The sequence below is a fragment of the Anolis sagrei genome, chromosome 6 (genome assembly GCF_037176765.1).
Source record: "Anolis sagrei isolate rAnoSag1 chromosome 6, rAnoSag1.mat, whole genome shotgun sequence".
In the NCBI taxonomy this organism is placed as follows: Eukaryota; Metazoa; Chordata; class Lepidosauria; order Squamata; family Dactyloidae; genus Anolis; species Anolis sagrei.
In genome coordinates, this window is record NC_090026.1 from 5,802,439 (window position 1) to 5,826,958 (window position 24,520).

At 46.0% G+C, this 24,520-nt stretch overlaps 1 pseudogene; it reads right to left on the reverse strand.

Annotated features, from left to right (window-relative positions):
• Positions 1–11,585: 11,585 nt before the first annotated feature.
• Positions 11,586–13,241, reverse strand: LOC132779822 (T-complex protein 1 subunit theta pseudogene; annotated as a pseudogene).
• Positions 13,242–24,520: the final 11,279 nt, after the last annotated feature.

Below are 24,520 nucleotides of genomic sequence, written 5' to 3' on the forward strand. Positions count from 1 at the left end.
AGGGAGCATTTTGCTTTTCTTCCACTCCAAAATGGAGCTTGGTGAATCTCCACTCCATGGGGAAACTTGACGTTACTCAATGCCCCTTGAATTTTCGCAACCCTCTTTGCGTTTGGCCAGTGGCGTGGGTTACTATGGACATCTGCCACATTCCAGGCCCCAACTCCATAGCGCTGGCTGGACCGTGGGGAGGGAGTGTGTGATTTTTGTGGGGTGGGGTGGGGGATATATCTGACATAAGTGGGGAAAAGAAAGAAAAACAGAGCCGGGATGGAGTGGCCCCCACGGAGAAGTTAAATATTGACGGATTGAAAAGTTCACTCTTCCCAAGCGGGGAGAATCCGTCATGCCTCCCGCAGCCTGGAGCATGAAAAGCCATTCTGGTGGGAACCTGTCTAGGAGCCGAGAGAAGCGAAAGGCCACCCGGACATAAAGCAAAGCAGGACAAAAGAGCCGAGGCCGGCCCGCCAGCCAAGGCAAGCGGTGTTTTTCTAAAATATCAAAATATAAGTATATAAGTGCCTTTCTCCCACTCTCCCTGTTGATTTAGTATCGGAGACCTGTGCCAAATCTCCACGGCTCATGTAAAGGTCAGCTCCCCTTCTCGTCTTGGCCGAGGTTTTTCCGAGCTGCCGGCTTTTGTTCGCTCCCAGCGCGGCCTCATATTGGATGCTTTCCTATCTCGGTAGGTTGCTGGTTCTGATCCAGTCACATTTCTGTCTAATGTGCGTGTGTGTGTGTGTAGAGCCGACACCACCGAGCAGTAAAGACAACAATGGAAATGTATTGTTTGCCCAACTAAAACAGATTCTGTCTGCATCCACAGCCGTCGAGGGGAATTCAACGGGTTTTATAGTCCGGCACATCAGGAGGGCGGTTGGGGTAATACGGAGATGTTTGCTTATCCAAGAGTCTTCCCAGCAAGGCCCAAATGAGGAGGTCCAGATGCTGCTTTGCTCCCGAAGAAGCTTCTCCAATTGCAAGAACAGATGCTCTCTTGATAATCCCAGAAGAATCCTGCAAAAAAAGGGGAACCTATAGCAATGCATGGAATGTTAGGTTGTTTTCGGGCTGTCTGGCCATGTTCCGGAAGCATTCTCTCCTGACATTTCTCCTGCATCTATGGCAGGCATTCTCAGAGGTTGTGAGGTCTGTTGGAAACTCGGAAAATTGGGTTTATATATCTGTGGAAAGTCCAGGGTGGGAGAAAGAACTCTTGTCTGTGTGAATGTTTCCATTGGCCACCTTAGAATCATAGAATCAAAGAGTTGGAAGAGACCTCATGGGCCATCCAGTCCAACCCCCTGCCAAGAAGCAGGAGTATTGCATTCAAAGCACCCCTGACAGATGGCCATCTAGAATCATAGAGTTGGAAGAGACCTCATGGGCCATCCAGTCCAACCCCCTGCCAAGAAGCAGGAGTATTGCATTCAAAGCACCCCTGACAGATGGCCATCTAGAATCATAGAGTTGGAAGAGACCTCATGGGCCATCCAGTCCAACCCCCTGCCAAGAAGCAGGAGTATTGCATTCAAAGCACCCCTGACAGATGGCCATCTAGAATCATAGACTTGGAAGAGACCTCATGGGCCATCCAGTCCAACCCCATTCTGCCAAGAAGCAGGAATATTGCATTCAAATCAACCCTGACAGATGGCCATCCAGCCTCTGTTTAAAAGCTTCCAAAGAAGGAGCCTCCACCACACTCCGGGGCAGAGAGTTCCACTGCTGAACGGTTCTCACAGTCAGGAAGTTCTTCCTCATGTTCAGATGGAATCTCCTCTCTTGTAGTTTGAAGCCATTGTTCCGCGTCCTAGTCTCCAGGGAAGCAGAAAACAAGCTTGCTCCCTCCTCCTCCCTGTGGCTTCCTCTCACATATTTATACATGGCTATCATATCTCCTCTCAGCCTTCTCTTCTTCAGGCTAAACATGCCCAGCTCCTTAAGCCGCTCCTCATAGAGCTTGTTCTCCAGATTTTTTATCATTTTAGTCGCCCTCCTCTGGACACATTCCAGCTTGTCAATATCTCTCTTGAATTGTGGTGCCCAGAATTGGACACAATATTCCAGCTGTGGTCTAACCTTGATTAGCATTTGATGGCCTGACGGTTTTTAGGTGTGGCTTGTTTCTGCCTAGGGGGATCCTTTGTTGAGAGGTGATTAGCTGTCCCTGAAAACTAACTAACAAAATGAAGTTCAACAGTGACAAATGCAAGATACTCCACTTTGGCAGAAAAAATGAAATGCAAAACGAAATGCAAAGATACAGAATGGGGGACGATGATGCCTGGCTCGAGAGCAGTACGTGTGAAAAAGGTCTTGGAGTCCTCGTGGACAGCAAGTTAAACATGAGCGAACAATGTGATGTGGCAGCAAAAATAGCCAATGGGATTTTGGCCTGCATCAATAGGAGCCTAGTGTCTAGATCTAGGGAAGTCATGCTACCCCTCTATTCTGTTTTGGTTAGACCACACCTGGAATATTGTGTCCAATTCTGGGCACCACAACTGAAGAGAGATATTGACAAGCTGGAATGTGTCCAGAGGAGAGCGACTAAAATGATAAAAGGTCTGGAGAACAAGCCCTATGAGGAGCGGCGTAAGGAGCTGGGCATGTTTAGCCTGAAGAAGAGAAGGCTGAGAGGAGATATGATAGCCATGTATAAATATGTGAGAGGAGGCCACAGGGAGGAGGAGGGAGCAAGCTTGTTTTCTGCTTCCTTGGAGACTAGGACGCGGAACAATGGCTTCAAACTACAAGAGAGGAGATTCCATCTGAACATGAGGAAGAACTTCCTGACTGTGAGTGCCGTTCAGCAGTGGAACTCTCTGCCCTGGAGTGTGGTGGAGGCTGCTTCTTTGGAGGCTTTTAAACCGAGGCTGGATGGCCATCTGTTAGGGGTGATTTGAATGCAATATTCCTGCTTCTTGGCAGGGGGTTGGACTGGATGGCCCATGAGGTCTCTTCCAACTCTTTGATTCTATGATTCTGTGCTGCCTCCAAAAAATCCTGCAAATCTCTTAGGAAGACAGGCGGACAAATGTCAGTGTGCCGGAAGAAGCAAAGACCACCAGCACTGGCGATGCTCCTCTGCCATCAACTTCGCTGGACTGGCCACGTTGTCCGAATGCCCGATCACTGTCTCCCAAAGCAGCTACTCTACTCTGAACTCAAGAATGGGAAACGGAATGTTGATGAGCGAGGAAAGAGATTCAAAGATGGGCTTGAAGCCAACCTCAAAAACTGTGGCATAGACACCAAGCACTGGGAAGCCCTGGCCCTTGAGTGCTCTAACTAGAGGTCAGCTGTGACTAGCAGTGCTGCAGAATTTGAAGAGGTACAAATGGAGGGCGAAAGAGAGAAATGTGCCAAGAGGAAGGCACATCAAGCCAACCCCAACTGGGACCATCTTCCACCTGGAATAGGGCTCCATAGTCACCTACAGACCCATCCTTGAGGATTATCAGGTTCAAATCCGGGGAGAGGCGGATGAGCTCCCTCTATCAGCTCCAGCTCCTCATGCGGGGACATGAGAGAAGCCTCCCACAAGGATGATAAAACATCAAATCATCCAGGCGTCTCCTGGGCAACGTCCTTGCAGACGGCCAATTCTCTCACAACAGGAGTGGCTTGCAGTTTCTCAGGTCGCTCCTGACACGACCAAAAAAAAATCCTACTTGGACAATGAGGGATTGCCTAAGAACACAAATATTTACACCCACACAAAGTACATATACAAAGACTGGGCCACAGCAATGCATGCCTGGAGATGGCTAGTATATAATATTGTGCTATACCAGTGGTTCTCAACCTGGGGTCCCCAGATGTTTTTGGCCTTCAACTCCCAGAAATCCTAACAGCTGATAAACTGGCTGGGATTTCTGGGAGTTGTAGGCCAAAAACATCTGGGGACCCCAGGTTGAGAACCACTGTGCTATACTAATAACTGGAGGCCAGCTGTGACCAGCAGTGCTGCAGAATTCAAAAAGTCACAAATGGAGGGCAAAGGGGAGGAATGTGCCAAGAGGAAGGTGCATCAAGCCAACCCTGACCTGGACTGCCTTCCATCTGGAAACCGATGTCCTCACTGCGGGAGAACATTCGGATCAAGAATAGGGCTCCACAGCTACCTACGGACCCACTGCCAAGACACCACATCTGGAAGACCATCATCCTTGAGCTACGAGGGAATGCCTAAGTAAGTAAATAAGTAAGTAAGTAAGTAAGTAAGCAAGCAAGTATCTGTTGGGAGGCCTTGGATTGGGTGTTCCTGCGTGGCAGGGAGTTGGATTGGATGTCCTTTGGGGTTTCTTCTTGTTATTGTGATTTTATGATGCGAAGGGATGGAGAAATAAGGAGGCCTCCTTGGCCTTTGCCCCCTCCTCTCCAGGGGACGGTCCCAGGGCGCTCTGAGCATCTTTCCTTCCTTCTCCTCCCATCTGGCTCCTCTCTTGTTTTCCTCCCGCAGCCAGAGCATCTCCCCGCAAAGGCTGTCACCCCTGCTGCACCCGGCGTCCACATCCCGTCTCTTCTCTCACATCACAACCTCCTCTCTGTCTTTGCCGTTCACACTTCTCTGCGTTCTGCTATCTCTCTCGCTTGTTCTTTCTCCTCTCCTTCCTCGCACCTTTCCCTCTGCCTCCCCTCCCTGTTCTCGCACCCCCTGGTCTCACCCCCACTCTTTCCCCACCCTCTCCACCCTCCCCATTTAGGATCTATCTTTAGCTCCCCATGGAAACACAGGCAATGGTTTATTTCATCCCCCCCCCCTTCGCTACCCGCCACATAACACTGATTGGGGAATTGGCATTTGCAAAGAAATTAAATCGCAAAAGTGCTGTTGGATTGCTGATGTGTTGTTTGTGTGTGTCACAACAAGAGTCTTCTTATCCTTTCCTTTTCCCGACGCAAAATTCTTTCTGAGTTGCAATACATTTTGCTCAGAGTTTTGTTTGGTCACCACCTCTTTAAGCATTTTCCCTTAAACTTTTAGGGGAAAGTGACAGGAAAACAACATGTGTTTGCTTTGCCGTTTGTCATTGTTGGCTCCACTTTAGTTTAAGCCAGACTTCTGTCTTTAAGGCAAAAGCATAAGCTGAACATATAGCAAGGCTAATTTGGTCAGTGTGGATTATCATATCTCGAGCAAATACTCAGAGGCACACCTGGAAGATGCTGCAGAAAATTGGGTGGCTCAAGCTAGTGAACTAAGCTGAGTACCGCAAAAGCCAAATTGCAAGAGCGAAAAGAGTGAAACAGAGCCGTGTTTCTCGACTTTCTTAATGCTGGAGAGAAAGCATGCACCTGTCTGTAGCTGAGCACCTCTCCTCTAGAGTAAGAAACAGATCACTTGCTTCCTTGTCTTAGAAAGAGTGTGTGGTGTGTAGGCCTGGGAGAGGAAGTGTGGGTGCCTGCCTGCAGCCAAATGCCTCTCCTCTAGAGTAGAACCAGGGAAGAAGCCTCCTTAAAGCATGTGTCTGCCTGCAGCTGAGTCCCTCTCCTCTAGAATAGAAATAGGTAATAAGCCTCCTTAAAGCACGTACCTCTCTGCAACCAAGTTCCTCTCCTCCAGAGTAGAAACAGGCAAGAAGCCTCCTTAAAGCGTGTACCTACCTGCAACCAAACACCTCTCCTCCAGAGTAGAAACAGGTAAGAAACCTCCTTAAAGCTCCAGACTGCCTGCAGCTGAGTGTCTCTCCTCTAGAGTAGAAAAAGGTAAGAAGCCTCCTTAAAGCGCGTACTTGCCTGCAGCTGAGTGCCTCGGCCTAGGAGAGAAAGTGTGGGTGCCTCCCTGCAGCCAAACGCCTCTCCTCTAGAGTAGAACCAGGGAAGAAGCCTCCTTAAAGCATGTGTCTGCCTGCAGCTGAGTGCCTCTCCTCCAGAGTAGAAACAGGCAAGAAGCCTCCTTAAAGCGTGTACCTGCCTGCAACCAAGCACCTCTCCTCCAGAGTAGAAACAGGCAACAAGCCTCCTTAAAGCTCCAGACTGCCTGGAGCTGAGTGTCTCTCCTCTCCTCCAGAGTAGAAATAGGTAAGAAGCCTCCTTAAAGTTCAACCAAGCACCTCTCCTCCAGAGTAGAAACAGATAAGAAGCCTCCTTAAAGCGCATACCTGCCTGCAACCGAGCACCTCTCCTCCAGAGTAGAAACAGGTAAGAAGCCTCCTTAAAGCACGTAACTGCCTGGCAACCAAGCACCTCTCCTCCAGAGTAGAAACAGGTAAGAAGCCTCCTTAAAGCATGCCTCTACCTGCAGTTGAGTGCCTCTCCTTCAGAGTAGAAACAGGTAAGAAGCCTCCTAAAGCTCAAGACTGCCTGCAGCTGAGTGCCTCTCCTCTAGAGTAGAAACAGGTAAGAAGCCTCCTTAAAGTGTGAGACTGCCTGCAGCTGAGTGCCTCTCCTCTAGAGTAGAAACCGGTTAGAAGCTCCTTAAAGTGCGTACCTTCCTGCAACCGAGCACCTCTCCTCCAGAGTAGAAACAGGTAAGAAGTCTCCTTGAAGCGTGCACTTGCCTGCAGCTGAGTGCTTCTTCTCTAGAGTAGAAACAGCTTAAACACTTAAAATGATAGGAAGGGGAGCCTGGGAAGCCTCACCCCATAATGGGCCGATAGCAAACAGATTTTTCGGCACCCCAGAGCGAAAATAGATATCTGACCTCCCGATTTCCGGAGGCTCCCAAAAAATAGATCGGGGCCTCCACCAAAAGGCAGGACATGAAACGGTTCAAGGTTTACCCAGATTGCACAAGGCAAGCCTAATATTCGGTTTATGAGGTGACTGAAACATCCCAATGAAAGAATCAAGTGCATACCTGGCCAGCAGTCATTGATAACCTGTCCTGTTTACACATGAGGCCTTGAACCTGGGGCTTCTTTCACTGAAGCTTCTCACACCAGGCCTTTCTCATACTCAGCCTTCTCATAGATTAAGGCCTTTCTCACACTGAAGCCTACCTCACAGACTGAGACTTTTCTCCCACTGAGATTTACCTCAGACTCCTCAAGATTCAGTGTAGACCAGGCATGGGCCAACCTGGGCTCTCCAGGTGTTTTGGACTCTGACTCCCACCATTCCTAACAGCCTCAGGCCCTTTCCTTCCCCCCCTCAGTGAGGTAGGCCTCAGTGTGAGGTAGGCCTTACTCTATGAGAAGGCCGAATATGAGGAAAGCTTGGTGTGAGAAGCTTTTTACACATAGCAGCCTTTATACTGGAGCTTTACACATGAGGCTTTACACACAAGACCTTGAACCTTGGACTTCTTTCAGTGAAGCTTCTCACACCACACCTTTCTCAAACTTGGCCTTCTCACAGATTAAGGCCTTTCTCACACTGAGGCCTACCTCACAGACTGAGACCTTTCTCCCACTGAAAGGTTTACCTCAGACTCCTCAGGATGACACTAGTGCGATAGATTCAGTGTAGATCATGCATGGGCAACTTGGGCCCTCCAAGTGTTTTGGACTCCAACTCCCACAATTCCTAACAGCCTCAGGCCCTTTCCTTTTCCCCCTCAGTGAGGTAGGCCTCAGTGTGAGGTAGACCTTACTCTATGAGAAGGCCAAGTATGAGGAAGGCCTGGTGTGAGAAGCTTTTCACACATAGGGCTTCTTTCACGGAAGCTTCTCACACCAAGCCTTTCTCATACTCTGCCGATCTCACAGATTGAGACTTTTCTCCCACTGAGGTTTACCTCAGACTCCACAGGATGACACTAGTGCGATAGATTCAGTAAGTCTTCTCACACCACACCTTTCTCAAACTTGGCCTTCTCACAGATTAAGGCCTTTCTCACACTGAGGCCTATCTCACAGACTGAGACCTTTCTCCCACTGAGATTTACCTCAGACTCCACAGGATGACACTAGTGCAATAGAGTCAGTGTAGACCAGGCATGGGCCAACTTGGGCCCTCCGGGTGTTTTGGACTTTGACTCCCACCATTCCTAACAGCCTCGAGCTTGAGGCTGTTAGGAATGGTGGGAGTCAAAGTCCAAAACACCCAGAGGGCCCAAGTTGGCCCATGCCTGGTGTAGATGCATCCTATTTTGCCACATCATTCTGTTTCTGCTTTCCTGCCATTCCAGGATCCCTGTCTAGCTGGATCATGTTCCATGGTGTATCTTTTTCAGCCTCCCACTGTGGTGGTCTTCATGTTCATCAGTGTGACTCACCTGGTCTATTATTATTATATTTATGAGTTCTGTGGTTGGGCACGTACAGATACGGCACAGCAGTTTCCTCCGTACCACGGTCTGCCTCCTAGAAGTCGCTCATCCAAATGCCATTCTCTGCTTGCACATTGACATGGGTTAATATAATTGATTACCGGGAGATGGGCCTTATTTGTGGGCCATTTAGCTAATTACGCCTGGATGGGGGAAGCGTGCGCGTTAATTGCCGCTCACGGATAGCTGTGCCAAATGGCTGCAGGTGCAGCTTGCCACAGAGTCCTGCTAATGGCTGGCATGCGCAGGCAACGGGAGATGAAAGGCACAGACGCCCATCTTCTTTGCGACATCAGTTCCCAGCAAGGGAGGATTCGCAAGTCTAAGGGAAATGACGACAACTAGATAGGGCATTGCTCTTTGCAGTGGTGAGTAAGAGACGGAGTGTCATTTCTGGCAGGCTGTAGCGTAATGGTTGCAGATTTCTGGGGGGAAAGAAGAACACAGATGGAACCTTGATTTGTTTCTGAAATGGTGGTTGTGATGCTCATGCGGTGGCCTTCAGATGTGTAGAATGACACTCTCCATCATCGCCAGTTGTTTATGTGCTTTCAAATCAGCCCCATGAGCAAGACACCTCCAAAAACTGGCCTATTAAGGTCTTCAATCTCTGGGTTGTGGCTTCCTTGATGGAGTCTATCCATCTGGAATGTTGTTTTCATCTTTTCCTACCAATTTTCACCTTTTTCAGTGAGTCGTGTGTATGATGTTTCCTGCAAATCTCTTGGGAAGACAGGCAGACAAATGTCAGTGTGCTGGAAGAAGCAAAGACCACCAGCACTGAAGCAATGGTCCTCCGCCATCAACTCTGCTGGACTGGACATGTTGTCCAAATGTCAAAAGCAGTTACTCTACTCCAAACTCAAGAACAGAACCGGGATTGTGGCGCAGCTGGCTGAGTGTCAGCTGCATTAAGATCACTCTGACCAAAAGGTCATGAGTTCAAAGCCAGCCCGGGTTGGAGTGGGTTTCCAGCCAATTGTGTAGCCTGTTGTTGGCCTTTGCAACCCGAAAGACAGTTGCATCTGTCAAGTAGGAAAATTAGGTACCACCTTAAAGTGTGGGGAGGCAAAATTAACTGATTTATGAGGCCATAAAGAAGACTCCAGCAAAGCATTCCAGCGGGGAAGCATGCGGGGAATGCGGAAGTGCTTCTCAGCGTCGCAGATGGACGATGAAAGCGACAGCTCTCCTGGCGGCCAGAAAAAGTTAAATAGCCTCTGTGTATGTCTGTATATGTTTGTATGTCAAAATTGGCATTGAATGTTTGCCATATATGTGTACACTGTAATCCGCCCTGAGTCCCCTGCGGGGTGAGGAGAAGGGCGGAATATAAAAGCTGTAAATAAATAAATAATAAATAAATTTTGGAGGACAGGAAAAGAGATTCAAAGATGGGCTCAAAGCCAATCTTAACAACTGTGGCATAGACACCGAGAACTGGGAAGCCCTGGCCCTTGAGCGATCTAACTGGAGGTCAGCTGTGACCAGCAGTGCTGTAGAATTTGAAGAGGCACGAATAAAGGGCGAAAGAGAGAAACGTGCCAAGAGGAAGGCTCACCAAGCCAACCCTGCCCGGGACCGCCTTACACCTGAAAACCGATGTCCTCACTGTGGGAGAAGCTACAGATCAAGAATAGGGCTCCACAGCCACTTACGGACCCACGGCCAAGACACCAAACTTGGAAGACAATCCTACTCGGACTACTCGCCAAAGTAATGATGTGTCCAAGGTCTGATAACACCAGTTTTGTCATTTCAGCACTTGGAATCATAGAATCATTGAGTTGGAAGAGACCTCGTGGGCCGTCCAGTCCAACCCCATTCTGCCAAGAAGCAGGAATTGCATTCAAAGCACCCCCAACCTCTGTTTAAAAGTCTCCAAAGAAGGAGCCTCCACTACACTCCGGAGCAGAGAGTTCCACTGCTGAACAGCTCTTTCTCACAGTTACGAAGTTCTTTCTCATGTTCAGGTGGAATCTGAGGCTGAGAGGAAACATGATAGCCATGTATGAGAAGAAGTCATAGGGAGGAGGGAGCAAGCTTTTTTTCTGCTGCCCTGGAGACTAGGATGCAATGGAGAAATGGCTTCAAACTACAAGAAAGGAGATTCCACTGAACATTAGGAATAACTTCCTGATTGTGAGAGCTGTTCAGTAGTGGGACTCTGCCCCGGAGTGTGGTGGAAGCTCCTTCTTTGGAAGCTTTTAAACAGACTGGATGGCCATCTATCAGGGGTGCTTTGAATGCAATATTCCTGCTTCTTGGCAGAATGGGGTTCGACTGGATGGCCCATGAGATCTCTTCCAACTCTATGATTCTATGACTCTAGGTGTGTTGTTGTGAACTGGTGCATTCTCTTGCAGAAGGTGGACACCTTTGGTGAGCATGCCACATTGTCTCATGGTTTTGATGACCTCCCACAATGTTCTCAGCAGAGAAGCATAGTATGCTTCAATGATCATGGGACCCTTTGCTAGGAAATCCATCAACCCTACTCCGTGCTGGTCCCAAAATTCTGTGAGCATGACCTTGCCATGCTTTCTTTGGAGGCGACGAGTCATGATGCTTCCATTGCATTGACTGAAATTGAATATCAAGATCAGAGTGATGGACCCAGCTTTCCTCCTGTATGATCAGTCTGTTGAAAAAGTCCTCCTGGTTTCCATGGCACATCATTGTCAAGAGAGCCTGAGAGCATCTGACTCATTCCTGCTTCTGGAAAGGTGTGAGTAGCCAAGGGACCCGGTGAGAAGATGGTCTTGGATTATTTTCTCCATGGCTCCCACACTTATATTGACATTTTGGGCCAGGTGGCAAATGTTTACCCGGCGATTTTCCAAAATCTTGCTGGATGGTGTGTTCCTCAATAGCAGAGTGGGGTGGCCCTGGAATGGGATCCATTTGCATCAAAGTCCAACCACATTGGAATTGACGATGCCGGTTCTTGATTCCATCATATGATGAGGAATCCTCACCATAAACCTCTTTCATCTCATCAAACGTCTCCTTTGGTGTGAGGCCTTTTAAGTCAAGGAACTTGAGGACTGCTCTGTCTTCCACTGGGTCCATTATCAAACCTCACTCCATTTCAGCATCTGTAAAATCAAGACCGTTATCAGTTCTGAGTTGTAAATTGGCACATAACCTATAGAGACTTATATCATTGCACGTGTGCAGTTTCAGCATCCTGTGATAAATAGAAGTGGGTCTGGGGAAATCTTTAATGAATGCCCCTTGTACTTGCCCAAAATGGCAACCCTGGCCTGGTTTGTACCAATCATAGAGACAATGAGACTTATCAACCGCAATGAACTGCACTTTATTTATAGCCTGGTCCCTGAAATCATGAGGGCGCTCCATCTCAGTCCAGTTCATCTGGTTCTTGGTCCCAGTTGGGATTTTCCCCTCTGAATTTGGGTCCGCCACTCTTCTTGGCCACCATGACTTCACTCACTCCCAGCAGTGTGACGGCCATCTGGGTGGCCAACCGGATGCCTCGTTGTTTCACTAAGAATGGATCTAGCAGGCTTTCCTTGGCGGCGTCGATGGTGCCGCCTTCCTCCAAGGCCAATGTGATGCCGGTGTTTTGCAAACCTAGTTGGTGCTGCACTTCTAACTTGGCCATCACTTCATTGACTCGGAGGCCTGAATTTTCGGCCAAGGTGGCAGGGAGTGTTTTCAACGCTTGGGAGAACTCTACCACTCCATACTGCTCCGAACCTGGATAGTACATCCCCAGGGTATTGAGCCGCACCGATAGCGCCGTCTCCGTTGCGCCAGCACCTGGCAAGAGACGGCCATCCTTGCCCAAAATCTTGTAGACGTTGACTCCATCATGGATGGCTTCTTCCAAGCAATCCAGCATGTCGCTGGTGGCTCCTCTCAGCACTATGGTGGCAACAGGACGAGTGGTAGGATCCTGATTGAAAATCACCACAGTGGTGCTGCCGATCTCGGTCATGTAGACGCGGCGGCAGTGTCCAATCTCTTCCGGAGACGGGACGGCTATGTCAAGCATCAGAGTGGCTCCCAGAGCCGTACACAGGTGCTGCAGCTCCATGCGGGAGGTCAACCGGACCACCAGTATCCGATACCGGTTGGCATAGAAGAGGGCCAAATCGTCCACCTTCCCTCCAACCACCACCACATTGATGGTAGCCTTTGCAAGGCCCAGGACCTGCTGCTCCACGAGCCTCTCTTCCCCTTTGCTGTAGCTCTTCATGTCTGTGGCGTTGTCGAAGACTACAGTGCTCTTTAATTCCAATCCCGGTGCGCCAAAGTTGCAGCAGTAGACCGCAATACGGGCTCTCTCCACCCGCTTGACAGTCCCTTCAACCTCTTTGCAGACGACCATCCCCTCCACAAGGCAAGAGTCGGTGATGCCACCCCCTGGGATTTTACATAAGTGGATGAGATCCGGGTTGAAGGTGGTACACTCTGGAGGCATCACCAAAACACAAGCCTTGGCCACCAGTTTGGACAAGAACTTCTGGTGGCCAAAGACTTTGCTGCCCACAATGGTCTGAAGGACCAACCGCACCTCATCCACGTCACGTGGGTTTTTCAGCACGTGACACACCAGGCTAGGCAGCAGGCGCAAAGCTTCCTTGCAAGCCATCTCATAGCCAGACTGAACGTGGACCACTGGTAGCCCTGACCGTAGCAGCTTCTCAGCATTCTCCAAAAGTGCCCCCGCCAGGAGGATAACAAAATTTGTGCCATCGCCCGTCTCTTCCTCTTGCGTTTCAGCAGCCGAGCGCAGCAAACAAGCCACGGGGTTCTCCAACTCCAATTCGCGCAAGATGGTGGCAGCATGGGAAGTGTGGAACGTCTTGCCAAGATGGTTGATCACCAGCTTGTTGTGGCCCTGCGGACCGTAGCAAGTACGCAAGCAGCGCACCAAAGCTTTACAGGCTGTGATGTTGCTGAAGAGGGTTTCCTGGATGCCACTGAAATACTTCATGCCCGCCTTGAGCATCTGTGGAAGGCCTGGAGGCATGGGGACGTGGGTAGCCATTACCTGCAGAGAAAGGAGAAGCAAGTAACCAAGGTTTGGGAGGACACCATGACAACTGGGATGTATGCCATCACCATGGTAGTGGAACAAGTGCAAAGGAAAGCTACACCCGTTTCAAGAGGTGAAAAAAGCAAATACAATACTATTCATCCAATGCTACCCCTTCGACTGTCCAGATCGCTGAGGCTTGGGCAAACTTTGTCCCTCCAGGTGTTTTGAACTTCAACTCCCACAATTCCTAACAACCTCAGTCCCCTTCCTCCCCCCCCCCCCCCCCCCCCGCCACTTAAGACCACATCAGCTCTAGATTTGAGATTGGGAGCTTTGAGATGGTTGAACAGAAGCTCTCCAAAGCTCTAGGTGCCCTTTCCGCCTACTACAGGGGAAACCAACTGATCCCTAATCCATATAAAACACAGACATGTGCCTTTCACCTTAAGAACAGACAAGCATCTCAAGCTCTGAGGATTGCCTGGGAAGGAAGGAATCCCACTGGAGCATTGCAGCACACCCAGAGTGGGAGTCACTCTGGACCGTGCTCTGACCTACAAGAAGCACTGCCTCAATATCAAGCAAAAAGTGGGTGCTAGAAACAATATCATACGAAAGCTGACTGGCACAACCTGGGGATCACAACCAGATACAGTGAAGACATCTGCCCTTGCGCTATGCTACTCTGCTGCTGAGTATGCATGCCCAGTGTGAAACACATCTCACCACGCTAAAACAGTGGATGTGGCTCTTAATGAGACATGCCGCATTATCACGGGCTGTCTGCGCCCTACACCACTGGAGAAATTACACTGTCTAGCCGCTATCGCACCACCTGACATCCGCCGGGAAGGAGCAGCCAACAGTGAAAGGACCAAGGCAGTGACATCTCCAGCTCATCCCTTGTTTGGGTATCAGCCAGCACGTCAACGACTTAAATCAAGAAATAGTTTTCTAAGATCTACAGAGACACTCGCAGGAACACCTCAGCAAGCGAGAGTCCAAAAGTGGCAGGCTCAAACCCAGAACCTCAACCAATGGCTGATACCCAATGAGAGACTCTCCCCTGGGCACACAGAAAACTGGGCGACTTGGAAGGTGCTGAACAGACTGCACTCTGGCACCACGAGATGCAGAGCCAACCACAAGAAATGGGGCCACAAAGTGGAATCCACGACATGTGAGTGTGGAGAGGAGCAAACCACTGACCACCTGCTGCAATGCAACCTGAGCCCTGCCACATGCGCAATGGAGGACCTTCTTGCGGCAACACCAGAAGCACTCCAAGTGGCCAGATACTGGTCAAAGGACATTTAATCAACTACCAAACTTGCAAATTCTGTTTTGTCTGTTTGTTTGTTTTTGTTAAAAATGTAATACAAATGTCTGGTTGCTGATGGCACAATAAATAAATAAAATAAATAAGTATTGTCGAAGGCTTTCATGGCTAGAATCACTAGGTTCTTGTGGGTTTTTTCAGGCTATCGGGCCATGTTCTAGAGGCATTCTCTCCTGACGTTTCGCCTGCATCTATGGCAAGCATCCTCAGAGGTAGTGAGGTCTGTAGGAAATAGGAAAATGGGTTTACATATCTGTGGAATGACTGGGGTGGGGCAAAGAGCTCCAGCAGAGAAGAGCTCGTTGCCCCACGCCAGCCATTCCACAGATATATAAACCCACTGTCCTAATTCCAAGAGACCTCACTACCTCTGAGGATGCTTGCCATAGATGCAGGCGAAACGTCAGGAGAAATGCCTCTAGAACATGGCCCGATAGCCCGAAAAAACCCACAAAAATAAATAAGCTCTAGATTATTAAATATGGTTTTCTGTGAGCAAGCAGATGATGACTACTGGATGGCATATGTTCTGTATCAGAAACGAGAGCTGATGTGGTCTATCCAATGCAATTTTATGAATCAGCACCCCAAATAACCAAACCAAATCTAAAGTTGACCTGAGAACTGATTCATAGCCCTTTTGGTACTAATGTTGGAGAGTTGTCCCAGTTAAAGTGGTCCCTGATCAAAAAAAGATTGGGAACCACTGTTTTAAAGCTCCAGGCAGGCATTCTGTTACTACTTGATGCCAATGGCTCCCTTTCTCCTAGGTTGTGTAAAACTGGGGAGAGATGGCAAACAAAAAATCTGTCAATTCTGAGCAGCCTATTTCTCCAACACCTCTCTGTACTTCCTTACGGTTGCTGCGTCGGCAGACTTTTTCCTTCTGTCGCCCACCGCCTACACTGGCATAGTCACTCCGGAGTAGTTCACCAAGAAGGCCTTTATCTGCTGCATTATTTTCCTGTTATGTTGTTTTGGTGTTGTTTTGCTTAATTTCTACTCCGTCTCGAAATTTCATATGATGAATGACAATAATAATATAATACATTGTATATGCATATAATATTGATAATAATATTATAATGTAATACAACATGATACTAATAATAATACGGTATAATAATTGTATATTATATATTACATGTAATATTACTGATAATATTGCAATATGATAATAATTATATATTTTATATTACATTTAATATTACTAGTGGTAGTATAGTGGTAGAGTACAATACAGTAATATATAATACTAATATTGTACTAGGCTAATAATATAATATATATAATACTAGCCATCCCCTGCCACGCATTGCTGTGGCCCAGATCTGGAAAATAAAGTAATGAGAAAGTGTTGGTTTCTAATATATGCAATGTCTTTCTGCTTGTGGGTAAACAGTACTTCTTGCTTTGTCAGTGTTGATGTGGAGATTGTCTGGTTTGCCCACCCTGGAACATGCAACATGTAATTGTCCTTTTTTAAGGGGTCCCTTTTAAAATCTATGATACTATATCTCTCTGTGTGTGAATCATATCTATCTATCTATATCTATGGCTGGATGGCTCTTTGTCAGGAGGGCTTTGATTATGTTTTCTTGCCCTGGTGAAGGGAGTTGGACTCGATGGCCTTAAGTATTTTTATTTTTTACAGCAAATTTTCTGTGTGGGAAATTTGCTCAATTCTATCATTGGTGGGGTTCAGAATGCTCTTTGATTGAAGGTGAACTATAAATCCCAGTAAATACAACTCCCAAATGTCAGGGTCTATTTCCCCCAAACTCCATCTGTGTTCGTAGTTGGGCATACTGAGTATTCGTGCCAAGTTTCGTCCTGATCCATCATTGTTTGGATCCACTTCGGGGCAGTGGAACTCTCTGCCCCGGAGTATGGTGGAGGCTCCTTCTTTGGAAGCTTTTAAGCAGAGGCTGGATGGCCATCTGTCAGGGGTGATTTGAATGCAATATTCCTGCTTCTTGGCAGAATGGGGTTGGACCGGATGGCCCAGGAGGTCTCTTCCAGCTCTTTGATTCTATGATTCTATGTTTGAGTCCACAGTGCTCTCTGGATGTAAGTGAACTACAACTCCCAAACTCAAGGTCAATACCCACCAAACCCTTCTAGTATTTTCTGTTGATCGTTGGAGTTCTGTGTGCCACATTTGGTTCAATTCCATTATTGGTGGAGTTCATAATGCTCTTTGATTGTAGGTGAACTATAAATCCCAGCAAGTACAACTCCCAAATGACAAAATCATAATTTTTTGAGTGACAGTCACTCCTTGTGTAGTGAGACGTTTTGTTGCCAAATTTGGTGTGATTTCGTTCATTGGTTCTTTTGTTTTTAATGTACTCATTATGCACAGAACATTTTTATATATATAGATAAGTAATACAATATAATAATATAATAATTATATATTTTATATTGCATTTAATATCACTAATTATATTGTAGTATAGTGGTATAGTACAATATAGTAATATATAATACTAATATTGTGCTAGGCTAATAATATAATATATTGTATGTACATATAACTTGTAAACCATTCTGAGTCCCCTTTGGGGTGAGAAGGGCAGGGTATACATAAATAAATAAATAAATAAATAAATAAATAAATAAATAAATAAACATTTTAAACATAGTAGTAAAGCACTGATTAATCCTAATCATAATATACTTCTCCACCATTAATTGTTGCCTCCATTCCTAATCTTGTAGGTATGGTCCTTTCAACTATTTCCTCCATTGGGCAATGGCCTTTCCTCTCATTTTGGAGGTAGATAGTGCTACGTAATCACTACCACTGCTATCAATAAGAAGCCATAAAGGAAGAGATACCACAATGAGCCAAAGATCATTCCTCGTTGTCGTATCTTGGTGGTCCTGGGCTTAAGAATAAGGTAGTTCCATGAATCAAGGTTACCTTAGTTCTTCAAGATTAGTGTTTCTGCAAATTTCTAGGGCCACACAGACCATAAAGTAGGCTAGGAATTAGTATCATATATAGTTGATTTGAGTTGAGAAAAGTTCTGGGGCTTCACATGGTATGGGAAGCATATCTACACACCCTACAACAGTTTGCAGCTGGAAATGGGGACATGTCTGGCCTAGCAAGACCAAAAATGAGGTCGATTTGACATTTTGAATTAGAAGAGAACATGGAGACCAAGCCAAAGAGAGAACATGGAAGGAGGAGATATTTTAGAAGTCTGCTAGACTCTGAGAGTTGGCAGTCTATGCCCAATTTGGCTGTCCCTTTGACCTTTTCTTCATGGACCAAGAGGGCAAACCTACTGAAGAGAAGTGAGTAGAGTCCAACTCGAGATGCCAGAGTCCTGAGAGATGCTAGGACATGAACAATGGAAGCAACCAGTAAACAGTTGCTCTGATCAAGAAGCTATGGAGGAAGTGATGTCACAATGCCATGTTCTAGTGGTCAAGAAGAGGAATGAGACCTCTTGGTAAGGCCGAAGACTACACGTGAAGCTCCTGAAGCCATATCTTCTGTATTGTCCACATTGGAAATAGAGTGAGAAGTGAAACCTGTCCTGTTCACCTTGTACAGTGCATGTACCAAGGTGAAGATAGATAACTGTTGGATGCTGTGGATGGGTGCAGTCACATTGGTCCCTCAAAGAAGACCTTAGAGCAGTGGTTCTCAACCTTCCTAATGCCTTCTGACAAGGCCAAAGGCTACATGTGAAGCTTCTGAAGCTATATCTTCTGTATTGTCCACATTGGAAAAAGAGTGAGAAGTGCAACCTATCCTGTTCACCTTGTATAAGTGCATGTACTAAGTGAAGGCTGTTAACCATTGGATGATGTGGATATGTATGGTCACATTGGTCTCCCGCAGAAGACCTTGACGAGTTGCACAAACTCAATGGCACCCCTTCCAGAAATACTCTTTTTTATGCCTGAAAATACCAGTATTTGTGGAATTTGGTGATTTTTTTTTTACCCTGCTTCACCAGCTAAGTAAATGAAAGTCTAGATTGGGTGTATTCAAGTGAACATATAGTATGACTCCTAGATCCCCCTTTAAGGATTTGCTAAGTCAGTGTTTCTCAACCTGGGGATCGGGACCCCTAGGGGGGTCACAAGAGGGGGTGTCGAAAAAAGTCGCCAAAGACCATCAGAAAACACAGTTTTTTCTGTTGGCCATGGGGGTTCTGTGTGGGAAGTTTCGCATAATTCCATCATCAGTGGGGTTCAGAATGCTCTTAGACTGTAGGTGATCTATAAATCCCAACAACTACAACTCCCAAATGTCAAGGTCTGGTTTTCCCCAAGCTCCACCAGTGTTTACGTTTGGGCAAATTGAGTATCTGTAGCAACTTTGGTCCAGATCCATCATTGTTTGATTCCACAGTGCTCTCTGGATGCAGGTGAACTACAACTCCCAAACTCAAGGTCAATGCCCACCAAACCCTTCCAGTATATTCTGTTCATGGGGTTTCTGTGTGCCAAGTTTCATGGGAGTTCTGTGTGCCAAGTTTGGTTCAATTCTATCATTGGTGGAGTTCAGAATGCCCTTTGATTGTAGGTTAACTATGTTGTTGTTTATTTGTTCAGTCACTTCCGACTTTTGGTGACATCCTGGACCATCCCATGCCAGAGCTCCCTGTCGGCCGTCACCACCCCCAACTACTTCAAGGTCAATCCAGTCACTTCAATCCATCCATCTTGCCCTTGGTCGGCCCCTCTTCCTTTTTCCTTCTATTGTCCCAAGCATCACTGTCTTCTCTAAGCTTTCCTGTTTTCTCATGATGTGACCAAAGTACTTCATCTTTGCCTTTAATATCCTTCCCTCCAGGTGAACTATAAATCCCAGCAACTACAACTCCCAAATGTCAAGGTCTATTTATCCTAAACTCCACTACTGTTCACATTTGGGCATATTGAGTGTTAGTGCCAAGTTTGGTCCAGATCCATCATTGTTTGAGTCCACAGTGCTCTCTGGATGTAGGTGAACTACAACTCCCAAACTCAAGGTCAATGCCCACCAAATCCTTCCATTATTTTTTGTTGGTCATGGGAGTTCTGTGTGCTAGGTTTGGTTCAATTCCATCGTTGGTGGAGTTCAGAATGCTCTTTGATTGTAGGTTAACTATAAATCCCAGCAACTACAACTCCCAAATGACAAAATCAACCTCCCCCCCCAACCCCACCAGTATTCAAATTTGGGCATATCAGGTATTTGTGCCAAATTTCACCCAGTGAATGAAAATATATCTTGCATATCAGATATTTACATTATAAGTAATAATAGTAGCAAAATGACAGTTGTGAAGTAGCAACAAAAATAATGTTATGGTTGGGGGTTACCACAACAAGGGGTCACTGCATTCGGAAGATTGCGAAACACTGTTCTAAGTAATTTAGGGCAATTCTATGGTAATTTCAAGCATTACATATATAATTTCCAGCATTAATGTCAATTGGTTTCATTTTTATCCACAATTTCCTATTTCCATTGTAAATTCAGGAGTATATCCCCTGTGGATACGGGGGTTGTACGATAGTCAACAACTTTCAAGCCTTTCTCAATATGTTTTGGTTCCCACTTTGGAAAGACAGATGCTCAGTTCACATGGGAAGCTATTATATTTCCCTATATCTAGAGAACGGTGGGATAAAAATAAAGTAAATAAGTAAAAATATTAATTAGTTTACTCTCTTGTGCCAAACCTAGGCAGCCAAAGGAGCTGTTGTGAAGATCCCATACCTTCTGGTGGGATAGAGGCTGAAATAAATTTCCCTGCTCTTCAAGGGAGAGCTTGAAGAGTGAAAAAGTTAGGGTTGGTTGCCATCAAGTTGCTTCAACTTAAGGCACTTCTATAAATGAGGGATCTCCCAAACCGTAGTCATCCATCAACAGCCTTGCTCAGATCTTGCAAATTCAGGGCAATCATGGCTTCACCTTTTCCCCATTGCCTTCTACTTTACAAAGCATTATATATTTTTATCCAATGATAGCCGTCCCCTGTCAAGCCTGGGTTTTGTATTTAAGCATCCTGGAAGTGGGCTAGGCAAAACTACGGGCACAATTCAAAGTGCTGGTGTTAACCTATAAAGCCCTAAACGACTCCGGCCCTGTTTACCTCTCCGAATATATTCTCCCCTATGAACCGTCAAGATTATTAATATCGTCTGGAGAGGCCCTGCTCTCGGTCCCACCGGCCTCGCAAGTGCGTCTGGTGGGGACGAGGGACAGGGCCTTCTTGGTGGTGGCCCCTCGACTCTGGAACTCTCTCCCACTGGAGATCAGAACCGCCCCTTCTATCCTGACATTCAGGAAACAGGTGAAGACGTGGTTATGAAGACAGGCATTCGACGAGTGAGCCAACACCCTGAGATATGGATGGAGGATGATGAACAATGCTTTTAGTAGGACGACTGACCATTGTAGTTATTGAATGTAATTTCTGTTTTAATGTTTTATTGTAATATGAATTATGATGTTTTATTGACTGTATATGATTTTATGGTTGGAAACCGGTCTGAGTCCCTCAAGAGAGGTGAGAAGGTCGGTATACAAAACTTTTAAATAAATAAATAAATAAATAAATACGGTGAGGTGGCTCTGTAATTGGTTCAATGGACGAACCCAGAGGGTGCTCACCAATGCTTCCTCTTCATCCTGGAAAGAAGTGACGAGCGGAGTGCCATCAGCAGGGTTCCCTCCTGGGCCCGGTCCTGTTCAACATCTTCATTAATGACTTAGATGAAGGGCAAGAAGGCAGGATCATCAAGTTTGCAGACGACACCAAATTGGGAGGGAAAGCCAAGACTCCAGAGTACAGGAGCAGGATTCAAAACGATCTTGACAAATTAGAGAGATGATTGGCCGAAACTAACAAAATGAAGTTCAACAGGGACAAATGCAAGAGACTCCACTTTGGCAGGAAAAACGAAATGCAAAGATACAGAATGGGGGATGATAAGGCCTGGCTCAAGTGCAGTACGTGTGAAAAAGATCTTGGAGTCCTCATGGACAAGAAGTTAAACATGAGCCAACAATGTGATGTGGTGGCAAAAAAAGCCAATGGGATTTTGGCCTGCATCAAGAGGAGCATAGTGTCTAGATCTAAGGAAGTCATGCTCCTCATGCTCTATTCCGCTTTGGTTAGACCACACCTAGAATATTGTGTCCAATTCTGGGCACCACAATTCAAGAGAGGTATTGACAAGCTGGAATGTGTCCAGAGGAGGGCGACTAAAATGATCAAGGGTCTGGAGAACAAGCCCTATGAGGAGCGGCTTAAGGAGCTGGGCATGTTTAGCCTGAAGAAGAGAAGGCTGAGAGGAGATATGATAGCCATGTATAAATATGTGAGAGGAAGCCACAGGGAGGAGGGAGCAAGCTTGTTTTCTGCTTCCTTGGAGACTAGGACGCAATGGAACAATGGCTTCAAACTACAAGAGAAGAGATTCCATCTGAACATGAGAAGGAACTTCCTGACTGTGAGAGCCGTTCAGCAGTGGAACACTCTGCCCCGGAGTGTGGTGGAGGCTCCTTCTTTGGAAGCTTTTAAACAGAGGCTGGATGGCCATCTGTCAGGGGTGATTTGAATGCAATATTCCTGCTTCTTGGCAGAATGGGGTTGGACTGGATGGCCCATGAGGTCTCTTCCAACTCTTTGATTCTATGATTCTATAATTGTCCTCCTTTAGCGGTCCCTTTCAAATCTATGACACTGTATCTCTCTGTGTGTGAATCATATATATCTATCTATATCTTTGTCGGGAGGGCTTTGATTATGTTTTCTTGCTCCAATGAAGGGAGTTGGACTGGATGGCCTTAAATATTTTCTGTTGGTCATGGGGGTTCTGTGTGGGAGGTTTGCCCCGATTCTGTCGTTGTACTCCAGAGTAGGAATGCCTCTGTCCTTAAACACCACACCGGCTTGGTATAATCAGCAAGCAGTTTATCGATGAATATATGTAAACAAAGCAGTAAAAATGGTAAAAACAGTTTAATCTAAAAATACAAGATAATCCATGAGCTTTGAGGCACAAAAGTAAAACACAAGGCACAAAGGTAAATCACAAAATCCATAGAACAAGGCAGCATGAAAATCCAATACACAGATCAGGAGCCTGACAAAACTTGGAACATGAAACTAGGAACACTTGGAAACAAGACCATCATGAAATCCCAACGTTATTTATTTATTATTATTTGCTTTATTTCTATACCGCATTTTTCAGCCCAATCAGGCGACTCAATGCGGTTTACACGGTACAAGTTCTCACAACAATGTCATAAGCAATTAAAAACACATCATACACAACAGACAAATCAAAGCAATTATTATCATATCATAACGTTGACAAGATTGAGCTAACTCTTTCGTTTGTATCAATATAAAGCTTTTCCTGACCCCAGGACCAAAAGGAAAACATTTCTCTTGCCCTTACAACCGGCTAAGGATCTCTTATCACTCTTTTCCTGCAGATGAATTGACCTTTGTTGCACCTGGGAACTTTTTCTCTGTTTATAAAAGCCTTGTTTTCTATCTTCACTCTCATTAAATTCTGCACCTGACAAATCATCCTCAGAAGAAAGTTGTTTCCCAGAGAAAGACTGCTGAGGGCCTCTCCCAGGAATGTGACCTTGTGAATCTGCCGGAGAAACACTCTGTTCATGATGTTACCGTATATGCATGTATATAAGTTTTTGTAAGGATCGTCTCCTGTGTGTGTGTTGAGGAAAAACATCTGGATAATTGAAGCAATTAAGCTTGAACCATTCCCTGAATGGAGTATAACATGAGGAGTGTTTTCTGGTGGATTTTGGGACTTGCTGAACCACTTACTTCAAGACTTGTCTCCTTGCACCACTAAAGAAGAAGAAGATGCATGGATTTAATGCATAGGACTTTTGTGTGAGTTTTATTTCTGCAAATGGATTGAGTTATTTTCAAAGCTGGATATTTTTCTGAAGCTGTTTATTTAACTCTGTTACTCAAGAGTAAATTTTGTTTTTCCCATTTACTTGGCTCATATTTACTCTTTGTGGCTGAACAAAGGGCTAGGAAGTCTGGACAGGACTGCACAATTACTGGGTTAGCTTTCATATAAACCGCAACACATGAGGCACCTCAGGCCTCTCACCTGGGTTTAACTCAGGCCAAGGAAAACCCTCATCCCCAGTGCCAACTTACCCAGGCTCAGAAACACCTTCAACCTCATTACCACCAGGAAGATCAGACACAGTCACAGGCTGAACTACAACAACAGATCAGAGCAGAAAACAGGCTCCGTAGGTCGGAGATATTACATGAGAAAGTAATAGAGAAAATTGTGGGAAACAGAATGATTTCATGGGTGTCTATTAATTAGCAAGTTATTTACCTTAAAGTTAGTTCAGGCAATGTAGCATTCAAGTGAGAAGCTAGGCCTGAGTTCTCCAGTTCTTGTCAAGTTAAGCCTTGGTTTTGGATTTAGGTATCCGGGAAGTTTTCTATGTCTTTATTTTATATTCCTGCTCAAGTTTTACTAAGTATACCTTTTGCTCGTGGAGTTATGCAGTACTTCTGATTTTTGGCTATTCTTGGACTGTGTTACCTTTGGATCTGTATGAGACATTTGGATTCTTGTTTGGTTATCACCTATTGCCAAACCTTTTTTTTTTTTTTTTTTGGATTCTACCTCTTCTTTCTTTATTCCTGATTTTTTTCCATATATTTTAATGTGTTTTTATTGTAAATGATTTGCTTATACTCTGGGCTCTTGTCTGGTGCTGTGGTCATAGGTCAGTGTTTCTCAACCTGGGGGTTGAGACCCCTGAGGGGGTCGTGAGGGGGTGTCAAAGGGGTCGCCAAAGACAATCAGAAAACATAGTATTTTCTGTTGGTCATTGGGATTCTGTGTGGGAAGTTTGACCCAATTCTATTGTTGGTCGAGTTCAGAATGCTCTTTGATTGTAGGTGAACTA